A 24,103-nucleotide genomic window follows, 5' to 3' on the forward strand; every position below is an offset into this window, starting at 1 on the left:
AGTTCATATTAATACTCAGATATAACTGCAGATTTTCAAAACGATATTTCTTTATTTCACTGATTTAACAGTTGACATGCAATTATGACCAATGACGTGTGAAGATATGTTGGATATATAAGATATGAAAATAATGTTAACGCTTACCATTGTAGTATTCAGCTTCACAATTATTTTCATTTTGTATTGGTTCTATTTGATCCTGGATAATTGAAAGAATCTTCGTACAAATATCAACTTTGAGAGTGAAAGTACCACGGTCAGTTTTCAAATGTTCCACCGTATCTTGTGCATGACCCGTCTTAGCATTTCTTTTAATATTTTCATAACATTGATTTGTTTCATAGTTTGCGTTTTCACATCCAAATGGCGATTGAAAATATTGGGTTAAAGAGAGCCATGCTTGTTCTTTTTTCCTAATGAAAGTTCCATGAAAGTTCAATTACATTCATATAATTGCTAGATCTGCTAAAATAATTATATTTCTCATATGAGGTAAAATTGCTGCTCCTTACACTTTCTTTTTCTCGATTTCCGTTGTAATTATGTTAGTCTCCAATACTTCCATAATTGAAAAAAATACAATTCTCCGCTAAAACAAATGACTACACCAACTAAAGGCACATTCAGTAAACTTTCATAAAATCACTGCTTCTTTGATTCCTGTTACATTACTCCTAACATCATGTTATTACCTAACCAAACTACCTGAAATGGTTGGTGAAACACTATTACACTAACAGGATGTTTAATTTTCTTAACCTTGAACAGATACAATCGCTGTCTTTTAAAACTGTATTTACGTGCAGTGGTTCTTAAACACTGCGTGTTCGAGGACACCTTTATAATTATGCTGTGCATTTGTCGGTCTGATAATGTTTAACTACATATTTTTGCTTAGTATGAAGTACGAAAGTAATTTCATGTATACAGCTATTTATTTTTCACTACACAAATTATTACAAACTCTAGTTCAGTTTGTAAAGTTTGCAGAAAATAGCTTATTAATAACAAAAAATATATAATTATGATATTTTAAATGAAAATTAAGATTTAACTCTAGGACCCAAAGTTTAGTAATTGCTGCTATAGAGAATTTATATTCATTTTTTTCTGCAATGATATCGGAAACTCTATTTACTTTCTGTAGGTATATTTACACGTACCTCAAATAATGAATATGATGACTTCGTTTCAATATTTATTTCAGTTATTCATTTTGCATGAACCGAATTGTTATCCTCGGAAACTTTGATTTGAATCATTATAGTTTAATTTTTCATGGCGTCATATTTTCAAATTTTCTTTAATTTCTAAACAATTTCCTATGCTGTGAATTCGAATAGTTAACCATTATCTAACCGCCGCAAACAAGATTTTTTGTACAGTACTATGATGTCAATAAATTTCCCTTAGCATATAACAGAAATCACAGAATTTAAGCCTTTAAAGTATGCCGGAATATCCTACTCTGCGCAGTGCACGGTAGATAGTTACGGTATCAAAACAGGAAGTTGCTTAGTTCATTTATTTTTATGAGCTCTCAAATAAGATGTTATAGTAGAGAAAATAAATAGTGAACAGACTTCCTTACAGCTTCACTTCATTCATTCACTCACAATTCAACTGATAGCGTGCACATTTTTCATATCATTTACAGGGGAAATACACTACGGTTAGATGAGAGGGCAAACGGCTTATAGCTGGGTACCTCGATCTAAAGTTAGCGAATTGCATGTCGAGGAACCAATGGAGGCATGGGATGCTTACCCTGCCTGCCATTTTAAACATCATTCATTCTTTCTTCGTCCCCTTTCATTCGTTCGTTCGGGCCCATCATACAAAATTACAGCTTCAATTGCAGAAGTCAGGCTTAACGCAATGCTACGGTGACGGAAGGGTTGCCGTCTTATAGGCGAATAACATGCGCTAAAGATTGAGAAACTTTATATTGCATAAACAATCCGTGTAACAGAAGGACTACACGCTTGTTAAAAATCAGTAACTAAGTTACGACACTATACATGTAATCTGTTACAAGTAACGGAGTCTGATGAATATTCACAGTGGTATTGCTTGAAATATATTCCACTTTGCTTTAATTTCAGCTATGTCTTAACATAATATACTTCATTGGAGTTCTGTACTCACGTGAAAAGGATGATAATTTCACAAGAACAGTTTGTGTAACACAGCTGTGACTTACCTGGAAAGAAAGAAAATTACATTAGTATTTTAGTACAATATATATTATTTCAATGTACCGAAGTACATATGATATTTCCATGCAGATATTCTGCGTCATTATACGAAGAAAGAGTAATGGAACGGAGAAAAATTCTCTCCGGCGCCGGGATTTGAACCCGGGTTTTCAGCTCTACGTGCTGACGCTTTATCCACTAAGCCACACCGGATTCCACCCCGGCGTCGGAAGAATCGTCTCAGTTTTAAGTTCCAACTCTTGGGTTCCCTCTAGTGGCCACCCTCTGCACTATGTCATAGATATCTATGAACCTAGGACCGAAGTCCACACATGTGCTGAGGTGCACTCGTAATGAGTGACTAGTTGGCCGGGATCCGACGGAATAAGCGCCGTCTTAAATCACGAAGAGTTTGAACTTAAAACTGAGACGATTCTTCCGACGCCGGGGTGGAATCCGGTGTGGCTTAGTGGATTAAGCGTCAGCACGTAGAGCTGAAAACCCGGGTTCAAATCCCGGCGCCGGAGAGAATTTTTCTCCGTTCCATTACTCTTTCTTCGTATTTTAGTACAACCCAATTTTAGTGATAACATTGGCTGTTACTGGAATAATAATAATAATAATAATAATAATAATAATAATAATTTATTGCTAAAACAAAAAAATAAGGTACATATATTTTTTAGATATAAAAATCACTCCATCGCCCCAGAAAGAGTACATACATTATTCGTGTTCAGGGTGAATTCCACAAAATTTAAGACATTTTATTAACAGAATAAAAAGTAAAAAGAGAAAAAGAAAAACACAGATATTGCAATATTTTATACTTTCTCCCTAAACAATAATTTTAATTTATTTTTTAAATTAAGGAACATTAGCAAATTGAATGTTTGGTAATTTAGCTGTTATCTTGTACCTAGGTTATTTTATGACGCTTTATCAACATCTTAGATTATTTAGCGTCTGAATGAAATGAAGGTGATAATGCCGGTGCAATGAGTCCGAAAGTTACCCAGCATTTGCTCGTATTGGGTTGAGGGAAAACCCCGACCCCGACCCCGAAATAAACCTCAACCAGGTTACTTGCCCCGACCGGGATTCGAACCCGGGCCACCTGGTTTCGCGGCCAGACGCGCTGACCGTTACTCCACAGATGTGGACTGGAACATTAGTAAATTGAATGCTTGGTAATTTAGCTGTTATCTTGTACCTAGGTTATTTTATGACGCTTTATCAACATCTTAGATTATTTAGCGTCTGAATGAAATGAAGGTGATAATGCCGGTGCAATGAGTCCGAAAGTTACCCAGCATTTGCTCGTATTGGGTTGAGGGAAAACCCCGACCCCGACCCCGAAATAAACCTCAACCAGGTTACTTGCCCCGACCGGGATTCGAACCCGGGCCACCTGGTTTCGCGGCCAGACGCGCTGACCGTTACTCCACAGATGTGGACTGGAACATTAGTAAATTGAATGTTTGGTAATTTAGCTGTTATCTTGTTATAAAGCCTTGGACCGAAGTTGCTGTCTACAGTTGTGGTACATTTAGGTTCTGTCACACATATGTTGTCTGATCCCTATACACGAAATTCAATAACACATTGTTATAAATTTGATGCATATTAAATACTTTAAATTCAGAATACAGCAGTTCTGAGGGATAATCAAGAGGCTTATTAAAACATATTTTTAATTATTCTTCTCTGTAGCATAGTCATTGGCATGAGGGAGGTACTAAAAGCACAACCCCATACTGTAATATAGATTGTACTAATGCTAGGTAAATCAGTCGATGGATTATTCGTTCAACAAACGCAGACAGCACTTTCTGCACATGACCACCCCGTTCACCGGATTTCAAAGTGTGTGATTTCTGTCTGTGGGGCTTCGTCAAGAACAATTTTTATGTATCTCAACTTCCAGCGACGTTGGCCAAATTGAGAAGGCGCATTAACACAGCAATCAGGAACTTCACACAAGACATGCTTGAGAGGGTTTGGCAAGAATGGGATCACCGCCTGGACGTCTGTCGTATTACACGTGGGGCTCACATCGAGTGCAACTAAGGTCAATATAAGACTTCCTTCTTTCAAATGATGGTAAGATCATGTATTTATGTTCAATATTGGTGGAAATATAGCCTTCCGAAGTTTTCCAATAATTTGTAACCGCGGTGCATAACAAGACTGACTTCAGTATGTGTAAGAAATGGAGCATATCAGACTACCTAGACAGATGCTTCACTACACATCACGAGGGAAAAGACTTATTGGAAGACCTCACAAGAGATGGTTGGAGACCGTTGAAAAAAAAAATATTATGTTTTATTTAACGACGCTCGCAACTGCAGAGGTTATATCAGCGTCGCCGGATGTGCCGGAATTTTGTCCCGCAGGAGTTCTTTTACATGCCAGTAAATCTACTGACATGAGCCTATCGCATTTAAGCACACTTAAATGCCATCGACCTGGCCCGGGATCAAACCCGCAACCTTGGGCATAGAAGGCCAGCGCTATACCAACTTGCCAACCAGGTCGACTCAGTTGAACCTACTTGAAATGATGATGATGATGATGATGATGATGATGATGATGATGGATATTAAGTAGCAAATTTCTTCTAGATCTCGCTGGAGGTATATAAAATTGAATAAGCTTGATATTTAAATATTACATGAGTAATTAAAAGAGGAACTTTCAGCATTCTGAATATTTTTTTCTTTTACTTGGTTATTTAACGGCGTTGTATCAACTACGAGGTTATTTAGCGTCGATGGAATTGGTGATAGCGAGATGATATTTGACGAGATGAGGCAGAGGATTCGCCATAGATTACCTGACATTTTCCTTACGGTTGGAGAAAACATCGGAAAAAACCCAACCAGGTAATTAGCCCAAGCGGGAATCGAACCCGCGCCCGAGCGCAACTCCGAATCGGCAGGCAAACGCCTTAACCGATCGAGCTATGTCGGTGGCTTCTGAATCTTAAAGTTATGATTTAATCAAATAATTTTGCGAGCATTTCTCAAAATATTGGTACGTTCCCATTTCACAGTTAACAGAGTTATCATCACTTCCTTCCTTTAAACTGGGATTGTTACAGACTCACAATTATTGAGTATCTGACCTATATAGATAAGAACTTCTTTTACTGGAAAAGACCTCAAGAATAGGTTCCCTAAGCACCGTTGAATCAAACTATATACTGCAAACGCGTCTGCTGGAAACGGATATGAACGGGGTTATGTGAGCTAACCAGAGGAGGGAAAGTTTCGGGAAAACATCAGCCTGAAAATCCCTCCACAACACGCAAAGTCAGGGTCTATTAGAAGAAACGACCTAACCCAGCGCTGAGGATATTGCCAGGAGTCAAGATAGAATTCTCTCCTTAACTGTATTCTAAATGCGATAGAACTGCCTGGCCTGTAGTCGAACACTTGAAATATATTTCGTTTCCCGAAATACGCAGTTTTGAGTCCCACCTCAACTGATTCCTTCTCCTCATTTCCTTCAATCTTTCCGGGATAATAGTGGCGTAGCACCTTGTGCAGGGAACCGAAATCCCTTTCTCATCCTCTCTGCGTTCCTTTTTCTTTAAGAAGCCTCTTCGGTTTAACGACGGCCTTGTTTGAATCAAGGCGATGTACCAGCTGAAAATCCCAAGGAATACATTTATACGTCAGTCGAGACTTTCCGCTCTAAAGCGTTTTTGTTTTTATTACACACGTAGTCAGATTGTTAAGGCAAACATTACATTTTTCTTGTACTTGCATTAAGCTAGCTTTGCCCTAACGTAATCAACGCTGAGAAAAAGTATTTCCATCCACGTGTAATGAGAAGTAATACTTTCGGCTTTATATATCAGAATCACGTCAAGACTGTTCTGGTCGTAGAAGCTGAAGTTCTGGGTTCATTGGGGTGGAGTATCATCATCTGTACTTCATTAATTTTATTACACAGAAGATTAATAAAAAATTGTCTGACTAAAAATATGGATTACCTAACAAATTTAATTTATACGGATTTTAAAGTATTAACTATTGAAGAAATTTATAAATATAGTTTACTAACTTACTACCACACAAGTCAAATAAAACACAAATCTAATCGACATGAATATCGTACTCTAAGACAAAAGTCTACTCTCCCATTAATTGAGCATAAATGTCTACAAGTGCAGCTCTTAAACATGGCCCAAGACTTTATAATAAAATTACAAACCATTTTCCAAATTTGAAATATTTTAAAATTGAAGCTTAAAAAAAATTATAAAATTATTCATGATATATAATATTAACAAATGTATTTTTTTTACCTTTTATTTCTGTCCACTTTATTTATGTTTCTTTTATTGAATGTCACTGGCTTCTGTCGGATTGTCAATTTATATTAAATGTGTATTTTCCTCTCTTTTTATCTTTCTTCTGTTTTTTGCTCTTGTGTGTTATTTATCGGTTTGAATTAAGTTACTTACTGTATTTAGTAAACTGTCCTTGTAAATTTGATGTTATATTATTGGCTAAGACCACACCGTACACGAGCCTGGCTCTTACGGTAGTGGCTAGAAACATTTTTGTTCTATAATTTTAATTTGTACTCACTAGCTAGATAGTAGAAAAACTACTGATTTGAAAAGTAGTAGTGGTAGTGATGGTGGTGGTGGTAGTACTAGTACTAGTATTAGTAGTAGTAGTAGTAGTAGTAGTAGTAGTAGTAGTAGTAGTAGTAGTAGTAGTAGTAGTAGTAGTAGTAGTAGTAGTAGTATTTTATTCAACTTAAATAAATGTTAAATGTTAAACTTGGCGGAAGACGATGAATTTTAAGGGTGATTAATTAAGTTCATAAACATGAACAATCACATAAGCCATTTTTACACAGAGTATTTCAGAATGACTTTTCATAAATTTAAGGAGTAATAGAGGATCCTATTGGGGATAATTTTTGTTAGATAATCCACGGTCAGAAATGAAAAATGGCGGCAGTACAGCCCTAGAAATATGAGGTCATGTTATTGCTAATCACTTATGTAATGAAGGTGTGGATCGTCACTTGGAACATTTGTTGTGAAAATGAAAGGTAATAAAGTTTCTCACACCTGAATTGAGTCTTTCGTCTTAAAATTCGTAATTAGCATACTTTTAAGCCATTTTTTGTGCAGCTTGAACTTCGATGCTGAATAGACTCTACCGTTGAGAACGTAATTGAATAAAATACTACTACTACTACTACTATCACTACTGCTTGATGCTGCTACCACCACCACCACCACCACCACCACCACCACCACCACCACCACCACCACCGCCACCACTACTTTTCAAATCAATAGTTTTTCTACTTTTATCTACTTACAACATTTTAAATCCGTTGGCTTTTAATCTGATTCCATTCGCTTACCACATTTCACATCCACAAAATATGGTGTTTTTTTAATACACACAATATTATTTAATGTCTCTCGTATTAGAAAATCCCTTGAACTGAAAGACTGTAATTCTTAAATCATAGTTATTTCATAATGACTTCTGTTTTCAGTAATCACAAATTAGTTCCATAGTTATTGTTCTATCTTCACTCACAACTTAAATCTATACATTTCTTCTGTTAGCACTAAATCATCAGGATTTAGATCCATAGTTTTCTTCTGTCTTCATTTATTCACAAGTTAGTTTTTCTTGTGTTCACTCATCACAACTTAGATACGTAGTTAATCACAGAAACCTGCAGAAAAGTATATTATCTTATCCATGTGCTAAAAAGGATAAATGTTCATCTCCCCTCTTGCTTAAAAAAGTCCCTTGTGCAGACGCTTGTATTTCCCTATTTCGACTATGCGGACATTTTACTGACTGACCTCACCAGCGACAACAAAATGAAACTTCAACGTGCTCATAATTTGTGTGTATGTTTTGTAAGCAATGTTCGTAAATATGATCATATTACCCCATCCCTGGAAGCAATAGGTTGGCTTAAACTAGATAAGAATAGAAATTTACATTCACTTCTCCTTCTCTTCGAAATCTTGAACTCTTCTATTCCTTCGTACCTGTCGTCTCGCTTCACTTACCTTTCTTCCCACCACAATCTGAACACACGCTCTCGTCATGAAACAATACTAACAATACCATGCCATCGCACCTCCTCATACTCATCTTCTTTCACAATAGCCCTGCCAAGACTCTGGAATTCGCTACCTGCTAGCATCAGGGACTATCGAAGTAAAATTGAATTCAAACGATAACTTAGTAGGCACTTGGTCAGTAATTGATTTCTTGTAAATAGTTTCTTTAATCTATCACAAAATATTTCAATATTCAGTAATTTCATCACTATAAAATTTTGTTATTTTAGATTTAACTTGTAATTCAGTAAATATGAAATATTCTTTGTTTCTCTATGATAAATTATCTAGCTTTAATTATTCAGGTAATCTTTTTGTACTTTGATTTTATTGTAATTGTAATTGTAAATTTAATACTAATTGTAACGTTATTTCTAATTGTAATTATAAATTTAATACTAATTGTAATTGTATTGTTCATATTATAGTTGGAATCTCCTGGTAGAGGGGCAGAGAAGGCCTGACGGCCTTATCTCTACCAGGTTAAATAAATAAATACTAAATAGTTTTCATTCCAGTTTGTATGCTAATATTATTTCTCATATCTTGTACTGATACTTCAACTCCTACATATTTCTTGACCATAAGATTGTTACTAGCTGTAGTGTTCTGTAATTGTTGATCTTCTGTATTACCGCCAAGACAAATACATCTAGTTTTGCTTTAGTTTATTTTCTATTAATTTCCTTAATCACGCTTTTCGTTGTATTTCAACCACTGATCCATCTTTGCCGTATCTCCTTGAAGGTCCTACAGACCTTGCAGTCTCTTCAACGGAGGGTTAGAACTATAAACTAAAGGCAAAGGTAGCGTCCGCATCTACCATTTTGAAAGTAAAATACCGCATTGACAGTTTAAAAATTCACGCAGTCGTATATGAGCAATTTTAAACCTTGGCGTGATGAAATGTTAAACTTGCCTCGTCTCACATTTGAGGTCACTGCTATTTAAGACACTCTGTGTTATAAGTTGCGGTAACATCCCCCTGTTCTTGGTTGTTCGTAAAGCGACCCGGACACGTATTTTCTTACCCCCTCCGGCCCCTTGTCTTCTTATCCTTCCACCCCAGCACTATCATGCAACTTTCATGGCGGGACGGATGACTGTACTGTAAAATAGCTTCTATTATTCATGCACTAATTTGAGGAAGGGGGGGTCTTGCATGCGATCTATATATACTAGCAGGGAAGCAAAGACGACTTCCTCAATAGCCTCCAGGATTAAGTATGTATTCAAGGGAGGAAGAATTTAGAGTGAAAGTCTGTCTCCTTCTCTACCCTCCTTGTTCCACTCTCTCTACACTTTGCAGACTGCACGCTCGTGCTGTGGTTAAGATAAATCTTGGTCCCTGCCTATTAATAAGGACGAAGGAACGTACTTACTTGTGTCCCTTTCTATTCTTCCCTCTTTGTCTCTGTAATTGTCTCACATATTCTGTTGACCTCATGGAACAACACACAAACTGTTGTTATTATGTCTTGTTTTGAAAGCAGAGTTTGATAGCAATTTAATTACCGATTACCTAATACTATTATATCGGGTATATTTCTGAGTATATATTATCACACAGCAATTTAACTTTACCACTTAAAATGAGTCTACTGCATGTATTAAATTACAGGGTGTTTCAGAATGACATTTCATAAACTTAAGGAGTAATAGAGGATTGTCAGGCAACCCATGCTCGGAAATAAAAAAATGCCCGAAGAATTTTGTCCGAAGCTTTCTATCTTGGGCAAAGTTCTTTCACGTATTCTGAATCTATAACGCGGAACTCAAAGCTTTACCTCTTCCATGGGCAAAACCATGCTATAAATGTTATCGTCCTTTGAAACCTTTCATCCTCGACTCTGTTTGAACCGGATCCTTAGGCTAGCATGATGATCGAAAACATACTGAAAACGACTCTGAAAACAAAATGCAAATTCCGTGGTTGTGAAAAGTGGTAAATGAGTAAGAACAGACGAAATACTTTATGAATCTGAAATCACACAAAAAGTATTAAAATTACGTTGTGATGTTGTGATGAGTGAATGAAAACAGAACAAAACTATAGATCTAAGTTGTGAATGAGTAACAACAGAAGAAAAAAACTATAAATCTAAGTTGTGAGTGAGTAAAAACAGAAGAAAAAAACTATAGATCTAAGTTGTGAGTAAAAACAAAAGAAAAAACTATAGATCTAAGTTGTGAGTGAGTAAAAACAGAAGAAAAACTATAGATCTAAGTTGTGAGTAAAAAGAGAAGAAAAAACTATAGATCTAAGTTGTGAGTGAGTGAAATCAGAAGAAAAAAACTATAGATCTAAGTTGTGAGTGAGTAAAAGCAGAAGGAAAAAACTATAGATCTAAGTTGTGAGTGAGTGAAAACAGAAGAAAAAACTATAGATCTAAGTTGTGAGTGAGTGAAAACAGAAGAAAAAAACTATAGATCTAAGTTGTGAGTGAGTAAAACATAAGAAAAAACTATAGATCTAAGTTGTGAGTGAGTAAAACAGAAGAAAAAACTATAGATCTAAGTTGTGAGTGAGTAAAAACAGAAGAAAAAAACTATAGATCTAAGTTGTGAGTGAGTAAAAACAGAAGGAAAAAACTATAGTTCTAAGTTGTGAGTGAGTAAAGACAGAAGAAAAAACTATAGATCTAAGTTGTTAGTGAGTGAAAACAGAAGAAAAAACTATAGATCTAAGTTGTTAGTGAGTAAAAACAGAAGGAAAAAACTATTAGTCTAAGTGAGCGAAGGCAGAAGAAAAACTACAGTATTAAGTTGTGATAGATGAAAACAGAAGCAACCCTATGTATGTATGTATGTATGTATGTATGTATGTATGTATGTATGTATGTATGTATGTATGTATGTATGTATGCATGCATGCATGTATGCATGCATGTATGCATGCATGTATGTATGTACATATGTATGCATGTATGTTGTGGCGAGTGAATGGATACATGAGAAAATCTATGTATCTAAGTTGTGAGTGAATGAAGTCAGAAAAAAACTATGGACCTAGATTGTGGCTATTGAATGAAAACAGAAGAAATCTATACATTTAAGTTGTGAGTGAAAACAAGAGATAAACTAAGGGACTAAGTTGTGATGACCGAAACACAAGAATGACTATGAAATAACTATGAATTTAAGTTGTGGTGAGTATACATAGAGGCAAAACTTTGGAAGTAAGCTGTGATGAGTAAAAACAGAAGAAAGACTATGGATCTAAGTTGTGATGAGTGAACAAAAGGAAAAATTAAAAGCTACGGAACTAAGTTGTGATTAGTAAGTGAAAACAAAAGAAACTTTTGAATTTGAAGTATGCTGAGTGACTTCTGAATTTAGTGACTTCCATTCATATCAGTAGGCCTATAAGTTTGTTTCATATTTTAACCTAATGGAGCTATCTCGAAATACCCTTTTATTCTGTATATGTTCAGAACTTATTTATTTATAATAGTACACTTCATTAAATAGAAAATAAGAGCTGTGTGATAGAACAATGAAATGCTTACAACACGTATGGGATGGTTGTTTTATACAAACTAGCCAGTTTAGTATATTATATTTGGTTATATTAATTGAAATGCTTATTTGCACAGTTCGTCCATAACAAACCCATCTACCCCGCAGTTATACTGATGTATGTGTGGGTAGCAGGCAAGGATATTTACGACACATTCACCGACGTACACAACACAGAAATGGTATAATTTCATGTAAACCGGATGCAGACTCTTACAATAAAATAATATTGAATTGAGTGTTGAAAATGTATTTTATCTGTAATTGCTTCGACTATAATGAAATTTTTAGGTATAACTAATTAATTCAATATAATGTAAATAAGTAATCAGTTAAGACTAATTTCTTCACGGTGTTTGAATTGTGGTGATATAGCCTATTTGAGTTCCTCAGTCGTGTGGTGCATCTGTAAAAAGTGTTACTTCTATTTCTGCTGCTGCTACTGGTACTGCTAGTAGTAGTAGTAGTAATAGCAGTAGTAGTAGTAGTAGTAGCAGTAGTAGTAGTAGTAGTAGTAGTACTAGTAGCAGTAGTACTAGTAGTAATAGTAGTAGTAGTGATAGTAATAATAATTTATTTATTTATTTATATTTATTTAATATAATAATAATAATAATAATAATAAATATATGGGCCCTATACGCTGAACGCAGAATAAATATGGGAAATGCCTGTTATTATTCGGTTGAGAAGTTTTCGTCATCCAGTCTGCTTTCAAAAAAATTGAAAGTTAGAATTTATAAAGTAGTTATATTACCGGTTGTTCTGTATGGTTGTGAAACTTGGACTCTCACTTTGAAAGAGGAACAGAGGTTAAGGGTGTTCGAGAATAAGGCGCTTAGGAAAATATTTGGGGCTAAGAGGCATAAAATTACAGGGGAATGGAGAAAGTTACACAACGCAGAACTGGACGCATTGTATTCTTCACCTGACATAATTAGGAATATTAAATCTAGACGTTTGAGATGGGCAGAGCATGTAGCACGTATGGGCGAATCCAGAAATGCATATAGAGTGTTAGTTGGGAGGCCAGAGGGAAAACGGCGTTTGGGGAGACCGAAACGTAGATGACAGGATAATATTAAAATTAATTTGAGGAAGGTGCGATATGATTGTAAGGACTGGATTTAATTTTGCACAGGATTGGGACCGATGGCGGGCTTATGTGAGTGCGGCAATAAATCTGCGGGTTCTCTAAAAGCCATTTGTAAGTAAGTAAGGTAATACACAAAATCAACAAGTACAGAAAACTGTAGTAACAGAAACTTATGAGCAACAAATATGTAGGAGTTGAAATATTAACAGGCCTACAAGATGTGAGAAATATATGATATATGAGAGAGAACATTAGTATAAGAAATGAGATGTAATGGACCTCAAAATTACAGTCTTTTAGCTGAAGAAATTCTCTAATGACGGAAACATTAGATATATTCTGTAAGAAAGAAATCACCAGGTTCTGTGGATCTGAAATGTGGTAAATGAATGAAAACAGGTTAAAAGCTAACGGATTTAAAATGTGGTAAATGGATAAATGTAGAAAAAGATACTGATTTGGAATATACATCATCATCATCATCATCATCATCATCTATACCTTTATCTTTCAGTTTAATAACATCTATGTTCTATAAGCTGAATATAAACGGCTCGTCTTTAATCCTGTTAAACAGCCCGACAAAAGACACCCCGTTCTGTTGTTTTTGCCAAACACCTCCAGTGTTATCCTGTAATCCTATTGAAGCAAGGCATGAAACATACAGGGATTGTGCAGCAGTATAAATCTTGTTTTGCTTTGGAATTACGTTTCGTTAAACCTTATGTGCAACAATCATTAGAATGTTGCTTCACGAAATTAGTTTCAAATACATCTTTAAAAAATTACCTGTAAGTGCACGATATACATTTTCCTTCCAACAAGATTCTAATCTGAAATCTACAGAACAGTTTTTAAAAGTTGTCCAATATTTGACGTTAAAACAAACGTAATAAACATATTGGTGAGTGAAAATAGTATATTGCGATACCAGCGTGGTAAGTGCATTATAATAGAATCGAGGGAAAGTTAGCGAAGACGAGACGAAGTCCAGCCTTTTCTTTTTTCCGGAACTATCATAGTTCGGAACTGTGACGACGAAACACTGTCACATCCCACCTCTAATATGGACTAAATCATAAACCAAGGACTGTGTCAAAACCAAAAACATACATTAATTAAAGTTCACGTTAACACTTTGTTTGATAAAAACATAAAATTACTTACTCATACGTTAAAAAGTGTTACAATTTTAAAAAAGGTATATACCTTCGACAGACGGCCCGTTTCGGCGTGATGTTACGTCTTCATCATTGTCTCTTGAACTACTGGTGATCTTGAATTCTGCGATGTGCATTTGTCGGTTGTAGGGGTGGGGGTATGTTCCTCTTATGGTGGGGGCTGGTTGTTTGTGTGTTATGACGTATCATGACGTCGAATAATGTGTGGGTATTGAACTGTAATTGTGTATTAAGTATATGTTGTGAGTATGTTGTTGTATTACTGGAGGTACGTTAACAGAAAGCCACAATTTAAGTCACACAAGTATTTGTGTGCATAGTTGAGTTCTGGAGTCTTGTCAGCTCATTTGAGTCGTGTGGATACAAAGGAAAAAAATTGTGACGGTATCGTGTATAGTTCCTGGGGTAGCTCAGTCGGAAGAGCGTTCGCGCGCTAAGCGAAGGGTCCCGGGATCGATACCCGGCCCCGGAACAATTTTTCCTTGAAATTATTCATATGTTAATGAATGTTTATATATTTCGTATTGTTCTAAGATGTTTAACTGTGAACTTCTTGATGTGATGTGTAAAATTTCCATATCTGTTTCTATATTATTGTAGTCATGATTATTGTTGATAATGTGGTCTGCATAATTTGATGTGATGTAGGGTTTGGTTATAGCTTTAATATGTTCATTATATCTTGTGTGAAAGGATCTTCCTGTCTGTCCTATGTAGCTATAACCAAACCCTACATCACATCAAATTATGCAGACTGCATTATCAACAATAATCATGACTACAATAATATAGAAACAGATATGGAAATTTTACACATCACACCACAAAGTTCACAGTTAAACATCTTGTAACAATACGAAATACACAAACATACAATAACATACCCACAACATATACTTAATACACAATTACAGTTCAATACCCACACATTATTCGACGTCATGATACGTCATAACCAGGCTTCGAGACTTAGGACCCGATAGAGCAGTTCAGTGGGAAATCCGCATAACGGCGTACTGAGTATAGTGGTAAAGCTTACAGTGGGTGGGGGTACTGTAGAATGAATGCCAACAAATACGCAAAGGAAAACGGTCAGGATTTGAAGATTCTGAGGAATAATTTGGTTTTCATACAAACTGTGTCTGAAACTATTACACGGTTAGAAAATTCAGAGCAAGAGATGCCGGAAGCCCTCAAATTAATTTAGAAAATGATGCAGAGAATTAATGAGACATCACGTACACCGGTTACTGAACGTGTAAAACAGAAGTGGAAATCAATTTTATGTAAAAATAACGGATATGGAACATTGCGTAACATAAACAGAAAATTAGTGGACATAGAGTCACCCGAGAATAAAGGACTGTCTCTTAGAGACTGCAATGATGTTAGGTTTTTAAGTTTTGCTCCTATCACGTCATGCGACGTAGAGCGCAGCTTTCTACAGTACAGACTTTGGCAGATAACCGAAAAATATTTACGTTTGAGACACTGAGAATGTATCTTGTAGTACATTGCAATTCGGTACTGTAACTGCACTTCCTAAAGACGACCAATAGGATAAATGAAAAAATTAAAATTGCTACATGTTTATTTCCAGCATTAACACTGTGTATAATTAAACACAAATGCTTATAAAAAACAGGAGAATAAATGCTTTTCACATTCTTTTGACATTGTCATTGTGTAATGTATATTTACTTTCAGAATGTACATATGTGTGTTTCCCCATACTACCGTACTCTACTCTAAATAGCAACGTTGTTACCTCAACACATCTCTTCCTTTCACTACCTGCAGCGAGTCAACAACCTATAGTGCATGCACAGTAAACTTATTGTATCGGGTCCAAAGTCTCGAAGCCTGGTCATAACACACAAACAACCAGCCCCCACCATAAGAGCAACACACCCCCACCCCTACAACCGACAAATGCACATCGTAGAATTCAAGATCACCAGTAGTTCAAGAGACACTGATGAAGACGTAACATCACGTCGAAACGGGCCGTCTGTCGAAGGTATATACTTTTTTTTTTTTAATTTTAGCACTTTTTAACGTGTGACTAAGTAATTTTATGTTTTTTTTTCAAAAACATACATTTTAGAATCATATTTCTAAAACTTAAATCCATGTTAAGCGATGGATCTGATGGTGACTAAAATATCCTTTGAGGAGCACTAACGATCTACAGGGACATCATTTTATTTTTACTTCAATTTTTATTGTACCTGAGTTTTTGAATGTACTTCACTCCCACCCCTTCTACTAATGAAGTCCTCCACACAGATCCAATACAGTATATACAGTCATAGTAGCTTTACAGTCACAGTAAACAGTACGTTCCAAAAATATGTTCGCGTTTTCCAGTGACGAAAGAGCTTTCAATATTGTATCATTTTCCATTTGCCTACGTAGCATCCCGGTTTCCCGCACCTGCTTCTATTCGCCTCTCTGTAAATACTAGTGGCTGGGCTGTCTTAGTCTTTTCTGAGAACATTAATTTCTGTTAGGAATTGGACGTCTACGTAATATTATACCCATACAATTGTTTAAAATAACTTAAATAAAAGGGCCTCGTTAAGTAATTAAGTGTCACGTGATTTCCTCTCCCCCTTTCTACGACGCTGCAACGTAACCACTTGGACGGACAGTAGATAGCATGTCTGAGTAATTTTATTTGTGCGGGTCGGGCAGAAGTGAAGATTGAATTTACAGTATGTAAGGTACTCTTTTATAGAGTAGGTACAGAATTATTTCAACATGAGTTACTAGTACGAAGGACGAAACTGGTAATTGGAATTACGTACAATAGTCTATAGTGCGATAATATGCACATTAGAACTGAAGCCTGTGTGGAAATGAACGGCCACCATTTTCAAAAATGTGTTTAAATAGGCCTATCCATATTATGATTATTTTCCAATTTAACTTCATTCTCTATATTGTACGCTAATGTGCTGTAGACAGTATAATATACACTGCATAATGAATACGTCCACATGGAAAGCTCAGTTCGTGAGTAAAAACACTTATTGTTAATACTGTACTGTATTTTTATTAAACAAAAACCTAATGAAAATTATGAAACTGAAAATCGCGATATTTCCTAGTTTACGTAAATGGATGAACTACTTTCCTTCCCTCCTATACCTAGTAAAGTGATTTGTTTGTATTTTACGCCAGTATCATCGAACTCCAGTCGTGGAAGGGGGTAGCAAACGGTGTTTCCAGTTCTTAATCTTTGATCCAAAGGTATAGCCAGGTTAATATTAGAAATGTTAGTAAAAATAAAATGATGTCCCTGTATATGAAAAGTCTTCACTTGAAGTTCACGGCATGAATTAGAGACAGACTGAAAACTTCTACAACTTTAGCAGCAAAACATTGACTCAGAAGAAGAATCTCCTCCTCTCAAGACCTCTTTATCGCCCCCCTCTCCTCTAGTATCCAGTAATGCACCATGTGTTGTTCTAGACTGCAGTGGGGGGAGGGGGAAGGAAAAACTCTGGAGTAACAGTAGTATTGGTTCTTATTGATTACGGTTCCGTTTTGTTTACCCAGAAAAAAAAAACAGGAAGAAAAGGAAGGGGAGACGAAGAAATCGAAGAATAAGAAGAAAAAGAAGAGGGGAAAGGAGGCCGTGGTGGTTACAGCATCCCAATGACCACATCGCTGCTCTGATGGGCTCCTCTGGGCGAGGGGTGCGCATGTTAACTATTCTAGCCATGTCCAGGCAGCATCCAATAGCGGCCCCCTGCTTCATTGAAACTCCTTGCAACTACTTGCAGCATTGTTTGTCCAAGTCACGTGACTAGTGGAAGAAGAGGGGGTTCCTGAAAGCTGGAACGAGAGTTAATTGTCTACAGAGAGGTGAAGAAATTCCACCGAGTCTTCCTTCCTCTTATTTCTCCCCTCCACGCCTTCTCTTGTTGCAAGTTCCCAATGGGGGTTGGATACCGAGGGGGCCGTAAGAGAGGGAAGGATTTTTTTTTTATTTTCAAAGTAACAGAAAGCCAGTCAAAAGGGATGAAAAAGAGTGGGTTCCACTGTAGGTATAACAGAGATGTTCTTTCGGTAAAACAAATGACTTGTATGGAGCAGAGACAGGGTTCGTTAAGGTAAAGTGCATTTTTCTGTTCGCACTGAGACGCGGATTTCTTTTGTTTCAATGTCCGTGAAGAAAATATTCTTCGTTTTGATCAGGTCTCTTTATCCTGGACTAATTGGAAAATGCATGAATAGAGAATTCACTTGAATAGAGATACCGTAATTAAATAAAGTAACTTCATAATTCTCTTTGGCAGTTACTGGATTACGTCAATTAAAATTACGACATAGGTATAACAGTATAAATTTAAGAATTCATCATTGTGAATGTTTTATTCCTAACAATTGTGTATGTCCGTTCTTAATAATTTATGACAAAGTAAAATATTGAAGCATCGCAATTCGTCAACACACGATAGGACATAGTAATATGCGTTACAAGAGCGGTATGTTGAAGTTTTCCTGTTCAGGAAAAGTTTGAAAAAGCGAAACGTAGTTCAGCTTTTTTAATTTCCGAGAATTGAAAGAAAACATACCGCTCGTGTATCGTACATTATTTTGTGCGAAGATCGTTTATTACATACCTGAAAGAGGAATTTCTTATTAGTTGCAATGAAATGTCCATCTTGGTTTCTGTTCAATGACGGTAACTTTGGAAAATAAAAATATCTATCTTCAACATTGTTCCTATAAAATGTTTTCTGTGTTTACTATACTGCAGCAGGCTGTGATATACGTCTGTCTTCCCCCCCCCCCAGTCTATAAATGCGAACTTAAAACAAACGGCTTCCTTAATGTTACATGCATCACGAAATGCAGTAACTTTAGTGGAGTTGTAGAGTTTACTTAATTTTTGCAAATATTTAAAAACAATAATTAACAGTGCAATTTAGGTGAAATTGCAGTGGTAAGTTTCCAATTTATAATTATTACTATATTGAACGTCTCTAAAAATAATATGTTAAAAGCCTAAAGCAGTAAACTGAATATGTCACTTAAGCGGTAAGAAGAGGGAAATTGTTATGTGTGTTCGGTTGGGAATACTGAATGTGGAATTTTAGACTAACCGCGGGTTGGTTTTGTGCGGAAACCAAGCAAATACGCACGATCTCGCACAAAAGAAATTACATATTTATGTAATAAATTAATATATGCATATATTACCTTTAGCTCGTTTTCACAAATTTTTCATTTTTCGGATGATGTAGCCTAGTTATCTTTATTCAATATGGCATAATTGTTTGCAAAAGAGTTGCGAAATTTGTCATTGCTCCTTTAATCACTGATGAACTATTAGGTTATTCAAATCAAATAACGATTTTACTGTGTTCGTACTTTAAATCATGGTGTTATTTTACCCAATTAACTAGTTTCGATGTTATCTGCATCATATTATTATTATTAATTATAATTAATAATAATAATACTATTATTAGTATTAAGTTATTAATTTATTATTAATTGTATTTATTATTAATTCATGTTATTGAGTTTAATTAGTTACCACTGCCACAGGGTATGTACTCTTTGACAGTGTGAATAAATACATATACATCTTTTGAATCCTAGTGAGTTGAGAGAAATAATTTATTCTTTTTTTTTTTAATAATTTTTTTTTCAACTTTAAAATTTATTAGCCCTAGTGGTACCAAATTTTGTATTATGGTATTGTAGGCCTGTTTATAATGTTTAAATTTAAAATATTTCGAATCAAAATTGTGATAGTTTTAAAAGTCACATATTAAGTGTCCTCTTAAGAGGTTATGTACAGAGGGCTGCAAAAGAAATGCCGAGTCTAAGTCGCTATCGATTGTAAATATCATCGTTTTACGAGGACTGTGCTTAAGAAACAATAGAAAAAGAGATACACAGAAGGCATTGCATATAAACTCTACTATTGCTCTGTTATCATCACATCATTCAGTTTGTTCTAGTACGAGTATGTCTTGAATAAACTATAAATAAACTATAAATTTTATATTTATAGTTATGATAAAATTGATATTTTTTTGTTAATACAATATGAATTAATGTAACTGACCGGTGTAACAATAACAGCACCCATGGATAATAAGGAAGGCTGTGGAATACCGGTACTATATAAACTGCAGTTTTATTATTTTCGTGTAGTATAGTTACTAGGCCTAATGTAAAATAAAAGCAGCCTATATGAATAATTGAAAATCAATTCATGTTAAATAACAACGTAAACTTATTATAAAAGTTATATTTACATTTTAAAAGAAACGAATCTCAGGAAAATAGCTTTTCACCTCGCCATGTTTGCTAAAGTAGTCGGAAAGCGATATAATTTCGTATGGCATTTCTTTTGCACCCCAGTGTAAATTTGTGCTAAATATACAGTAACACAACACTTTCTAATATGTTACTCTCTTTATGAAGTACAATATTGCGTGCCAATTTTTGTTGATTTGTTCTTGGAGGCCGGGCTGAGTATCTCGCTGAGTGGAGGGAGAAAAATTCCTGAACATCTGCTTTGCCCACGACAAATTTCACCTGACCTAGACTGGGATCGAAATCGGGTCACCACGGTGGAAGGCAGAACGACAGCTATCGACCACGAGAATGGCTGACATTTTTATCATCATCATCATCATCATCATCATCATCATCATCATCATCATCATCATCATCATCATCATCAGCCACATGGTTTAAGCCTTGTTTGCCTCGTTCCTGTCTCATGAAGTACAGCATATACATTTTAAAATTGTTGAAGCCATCTTTTTCTGGGTCTACCTATGTTTCGTTTACCAATTGATCTGTAGTCGAATATTAATTTAGGAATACGGTCTTGAGTCATTCTTTCAACGTGTTGCTTCAATTTATTCCTATATTCTATGAGTTTTTCAATTAAACTGAATACTAGTGGCTTGTGCAGCAAATGCTGCTAAGTTCATTAGAAGTACAAATTAATTTTTTTTTTCAAATGTATTTCCAATGAAGAATACCAGACATTCTGAAAGTTATTTGCTTCCATAATAATGAAACATACGCCTACACCTCTGAATGGTTTTCTTCATGCTAAATATTTTTATTTAACCTATACATCTTCAGTTCTTGAGTTCCATTGCGAAAACGTAAGTAACAATGTCAGAACAATCAGTCGGTTTTACATGTGAGAGTGAAGCAATAGCTATTTCAGGTTATTGTGGATTGTAGGTTAGAGTTATGAAAATATCCTCTCCTCTCTCCTCCTCTCCCCCTCGTGCCCTCTGCCCTCTTCTCTTCTCTTCTCTTCTCTTCTCTTCTCTTCTCTTCTCTTCTCTTCTCTTCTCTTCTCTTCTCTTCTCTTCTCTTCTCTTCTCTTCTCTTCTCCTTTTCCTTTCCTTTTCTTTTCTTCCTGTTTTCTTGTTTTTGCCTTCTTTCTCCATTGCTTGCTTTCTACGTGATTCTCAATCTCTCCTACTGTATCTTAGATCCTTGGCATTGTCACAAGTTTCATATTCTATCTCTACATTGCCTTCAGCGTCATCATCAGCATCATCATCTGAACTTTCATCTATGATCTGCAGAGTAGTGTCGATCACCACGTAACTTTTCATCCAGTGTTACTTTGTTAGATAAAACACACTTAAGGGAATAAATAAACTGCACTAACAGAAAATTTTCTATTAATATTATTGATACGTAAATCTGACGTACACTTCCAAATAATTATATCTCATAAGTTGGCCAAGCGTGTAAGTTGCAACCTGCTGTCACGACTACTATAGTCAGCAACTGAAAGACGGAGGCATAGCTAGAAGAAGGAGGTGCTCTCTTGGCGGGAAAAGTAGTGAGGATCGATTGTTTATCCATTATACGTCAAAATTACGTACGACAGAAGTTTTAAACAATGGCATTACTTCCTTGTGAGCAGGAAGAAAACCACTGTTTGATCACAGTATAGAGATATGTTCTCCATACTGTGGTTTGATTTCCACATATCCTACAAGTTTAATACAAGTAGTGTTAAGTTCATAACAATAAACTTAGTATCTCGTTATCATTATATTACTTCTCTTCAAATAATTATCTACAGTCAGATGGAAAGAAGTTTATGAGATTATACGTTCTCGTGCATAAAATCGAAACTTCACGTTGATGTCGATGTTTATAGGCATTCATAATTTATAGTCTCAACAAATGTTGACGCAACATCCGTCGATCGACCATGCTGTTACGTAAGTTTTATAGTTTTCAGTAATATATATATATATATATATATATATATATATATATATATATATATAGCCGTTACTCAGAATATTATAGAAATGAAGATCTAATATAAAATCTTCTTTCTATGCGTCTACTTACTTAAGGCCCCAAAAGATTTCACTTTCATATCATCAGTATACCATTATGTGTTGCATTAACTATAATAATATTTCATTTTTAATGGTAATAATGTCACCAAACATTCTTAAGTTTTGTAGTTCTTAATATCTAATACACAGCTGTACTCGGAAAACTACAGACCAGAGAATCAGACTTGTAAATTATTTTTATACGTTATGAAAAAATTACATCAATGAAGATCGACATATTGGCATTATGATGTGAAAGAATATGACCCATGTGAACTCTAAGTATGTCAGCAATTCTGTAGGTCATGGCCTTCGTGTAATAGTGTATTGTTTATTGTAACCTGTATTTGGTATACTTATTCTCCTATAATTAGCACAGTCATGTCTGTCTCTTTTTTTCTATGTCGGATTAATTCTGGCGATTTTCCATTCTTCTGGAACATGAAGCTGACATTTTTAAATACTTCAAAAGAACTACAGGAAATTCACGTGGGCAGAGCAACATTCCATTTCGTGCAGTGCAAATCTACAGATTAATTAACACAACGTTCGCGAATGCATAAAATCTGGATCATATAATACTCACTGCTGGTGTGATGCATGGGAAATGCAACAGAAATTACCACATTGTAAAACGATAAATGGATATCAAGAAATTCTGTGCGTGGATATCAGGTGAGATAATTCACAATGATTCCGCATCGCTTGAACAATTCACCACAAAGCTATGGTTAAATTATTGCGTGTTCAGAATTTCTGTACTGGAATCGCTCAGCCGGAACTTGTTATATGCGGTCACGTGCAGATAGGATAACATTTAGAATTTTGCAACCATTGTTGCAACGCAATCAATGCTGTCTGTTTCGAAACGGTGCTTTTGAAAATACAAATTCGATTAATAGGTGAAGTGCATGATTAAATTGCCTAGATTACTATTATCTGCTTCTTTTCCTTCTTTCGCTTCCGCTAATTACAATGGATCTGTGCGAACATCGAAAGCGAGATGAAATACGAGTGGTTAGGAAGTGCATAATAAACGGTCGAGCTTGTTACATAAATCGTGGGAAGTTATACTGTGAGAGTTGAAAACATGAGTTGTATATTATTCGTATGATTACGAATACAATATATTCTTTTCAACATGCACTAAATTGAAAAAAAAAAGTGCTGTAACAATAATTAATGAAATTAATTAAAAAATGAAGTAAAAAATATACATATACACAAGATTTTACTTATGCTTGTTCAAGTCTAGGTTATGCTAGTGACACATGGACACCCACAAAAAGACGAAAATAAATTCAAAATTGTTGAGAGAAAAAATTGAGAAAAAAATATTAGTAGTACTTCGAGATGCGTATGTTTTGGAATGGAGAAAAACCACACAACAAAAAAATTTATGATTTTTTTAATGTACCTCTCAATTTGAGAGTCGAAGAAAGGTTAAGGGCGTTCGAGAGTAAGGTGCTTAGGAAAATATTTGAGGCTAAGAGGGATGAAGTTACAGGAGAATGGAGAAAGTTACACAAAGCATAACTGACACTGTTTAAGAAAGATTAACAATTAATGTCACCTTTAAGGACTTTACATAAGAATAAGTAATCGAGATCATGACGTCT

General features: G+C 35.4%; 1 protein-coding gene across 2 annotated transcripts in view; it reads right to left on the reverse strand.

The window, feature by feature from the left end:
* The window catches only part of LOC138696966 (insulin-like growth factor-binding protein complex acid labile subunit), a 1,304,936-nt gene that overhangs the window by 1,138,840 nt on the left and 141,993 nt on the right, over nt 1-24,103 (reverse strand). The gene's annotated exons all lie outside the window — the stretch shown is intronic.

The sequence above is a fragment of the Periplaneta americana genome, chromosome 3 (genome assembly GCF_040183065.1).
Source record: "Periplaneta americana isolate PAMFEO1 chromosome 3, P.americana_PAMFEO1_priV1, whole genome shotgun sequence".
Classification (NCBI taxonomy): Eukaryota; Metazoa; Arthropoda; class Insecta; order Blattodea; family Blattidae; genus Periplaneta; species Periplaneta americana.